Source organism: Zea mays, chromosome 2 (assembly GCF_902167145.1).
Source record: "Zea mays cultivar B73 chromosome 2, Zm-B73-REFERENCE-NAM-5.0, whole genome shotgun sequence".
Taxonomy (NCBI): Eukaryota; Viridiplantae; Streptophyta; class Magnoliopsida; order Poales; family Poaceae; genus Zea; species Zea mays.
In genome coordinates this window covers 192,960,517-192,963,617 of record NC_050097.1, presented here as the reverse complement: position 1 = coordinate 192,963,617, position 3,101 = coordinate 192,960,517, and positions in this window count along the sequence as shown.

Below are 3,101 nucleotides of genomic sequence, written 5' to 3'. Positions count from 1 at the left end.
TGCACCGGACATGTCCGGTGGTGCACCGGACACTGTCCGGTGGCACACCGGACAGTCCGGTGCGCCAGACCAGAGGTGCCTTCGGTTGGCCCTTTGCTCCTTTGTTGAATCCATAACTTGATCTTTTTATTGGCTGAGTGTGAACCTTTGACACCTGTATAATCTATACATTTGGGCAAACTAGTTAGTCCAATTATTTGTGTTGGGCAATTCAACCACCAAAATTAATTAGGGACTAGGTGTAAGCCTAATTCCCTTTCAATCTCCCCCTTTTTGGTGATTGATGCCAACACAAACCAAAGCAAATATGGAAGTGCATAATTGAACTAGTTTGCATAATGTAAGTGCAAAGGTTGCTTGGAATTGAGCCAATATAAATACTTACAAGATATGCATGGATTGTTTCTAACTTATAACATTTTGGACCACGCTTGCACCACATGTTTTGTTTTTGCAAACTCTTTTGTAAATCCTTTTCAAAGTTCTTTTGCAAATAGTCAAAGGTAAATGAATAAGATTTTGAGAAGCATTTTCAAGGTTTGAAATGTTCTCCCCCTATTTCAAATGTTTTTCCTTTGACTAAACAAAAACTCCCCTTAAATGAGATCCTCCTCTTAGTGTTCAAGAGGGTTTTTGATATACCATTTTTGAAATACTATTTCTCCCCCTTTTGAACACAATAGGATACCAATTGATAATATCTTTGGAAAACACAAAGTTTTGGAAATTGGTGGTGGCGCGGTCCTTTTGCTTTGGGCTCATATTTTCTCCCCCTTTGGCATGAATCGCCAAAAACGGAATCATTAGAGCCCTCGAAGTACTATCTTCCCCTTTGGTCATAAATAAAAGAGTTAAGATTATACCAAAGATGAAGTCCTTTTGCTTTCTCCCCCAAAGATGGAGAGTGGCTTGGAGCGACGACGAAGCATGAGTTATGGAGTGGAAGCCTTTGTCTTTGCCGAAGACTCCAATTCCCTTTCAATACACTTATGACTTGGTTTGAAATAGACTTGAAGACACATTAGTCATAGCATATGAAGGGGTATGATCAAAGGTATTCAAATGAGCTATGTGTGCAATCTAACAAAAGAAATTGCGCGAATCAAGAATATTGAGCTCATGCCTAAGTTTGTTAAAAGATTGTTCATCAAGAGGCTTGGTAAAGATATCGGCTAATTGATCTTTAGTGTTAATATAAGAAATCTCGATATCTCCCTTTTGTTGGTGATCCCTAAGAAAATGATACCGGATGGCTATGTGTTTAGTGCGGCTATGCTCGACGGGATTGTCGGCCATTTTGATTGCACTCTCATTATCACATAGCAAAGGGACTTTGGTTAGTTTGTAACCGTAGTCCCGCAGGGTTTGCCTCATCCAAAGCAATTGCGCGCAACAATGGCCTGCGGCAATGTACTCGGCTTCGGCGGTGGAAAGAGCGACCGAATTTTGCTTCTTTGAAGCCCAAGACACCAAGGATCTTCCCAAGAACTGGCAAGTCCCCGATGTGCTCTTCCTATTGATTTTACACCCCGCCCAATCGGCATCCGAATAACCAATCAAATCAAAAGTGGATCCCCTAGGATACCAAAGCCCAAACTTAGGAGTATAAGCCAAATATCTCAAGATTCGTTTTACGGTCGTAAGGTGAGCTTCCTTAGGGTCGGCTTGGAATCTTGCACACATGCATACGGAAAGCATAATATCCGGTCGAGATGCACATAAATAGAGTAAAGAACCTATCATCGACCGGTATACCTTTTGATCCACGGACTTACCTCCCGTGTCGAGGTCGAGATGCCCATTAGTTCCCATGGGTGTCTTGATGGGTTTGGCATCCTTCATCCCAAACTTGTTTAGAATGTCTTGAGTGTACTTCGTTTGGCTTAGGAAGGTGCCTTCTTGGAGTTGCTTCACTTGAAATCCTAGAAAATACTTCAACTCCCCCATCATAGACATCTCGAATTTCTGTGTCATGATCCTACTAAACTCTTCACATGTAGACTCGTTAGTAGACCCAAATATAATATCATCAACATAAATTTGGCATACAAACAAGTCATTTTCAAGAGTTTTAGTAAAGAGTGTAGGATCGGCCTTTCCGACTTTGAATCCATTTGCAATAAGAAAATCTCTAAGGCATTCATACCATGCTCTTGGGGCTTGCTTGAGCCCATAAAGCGCCTTAGAGAGCTTATAGACATGGTTAGGATACTCACTGTCTTCAAAGCCGGGAGGTTGCTCAACATAGACCTCTTCCTTGATTGGTCCATTGAGGAAGGCACTTTTCACGTCCATTTGATAAAGCTTAAAGCCATGGTAAGTAGCATAGGCCAATAATATACGAATTGACTCAAGCCTAGCTACGGGTGCATAGGTTTCACCGAAATCCAAACCTTCGACTTGGGAGTATCCTTTGGCCACAAGTCGAGCTTTGTTCCTTGTCACCACACCATGCTCATCTTGCTTGTTGCGGAAGACCCATTTGGTCCCTACAACATTTTGGTTAGGACGTGGAACTAAATGCCATACCTCATTCCTGGTGAAGTTGTTGAGCTCCTCTTGCATCGCCACCACCCAATCCGAATCTTGAAGTGCTTCCTCTACCCTGTGTGGCTCAATAGAGGAAACAAACGAGTAATGCTCACAAAAATGTGCAACACGAGATCTAGTAGTTACCCCCTTATGAATGTCGCCGAGGATGGTGTCGACGGGGTGATCTCGTTGGATTGCTTGGTGGACTCTTGGGTGTGGCGGCCTTGGTTCTTCATCCTCCTTGTCTTGATCATTTGCATCTCCCCCTTGATCTATGCCGTCATCTTGAGGTGGCTCATTTGATTGATCTTCTTCTTCATCAACTTGAGCTTCATCCTCATTTTGAGTTGGTGGAGATGCTTGCGTGGAGGAGGACGGTTGATCTTGTGCATTTGGAGGCTCTTCGGATTCCTTAGGACACACATCCCCAATGAACATGTTCCTTAGCGCGATGCACGGAGCCTCTTCAAAACCTATCTCATCAAGATCAACTTGCTCTACTTGAGAGCGGTTAGTCTCATCAAACACAACGTCACATGAAACTTCAACTAGTCCTGAGGACTTGTTAA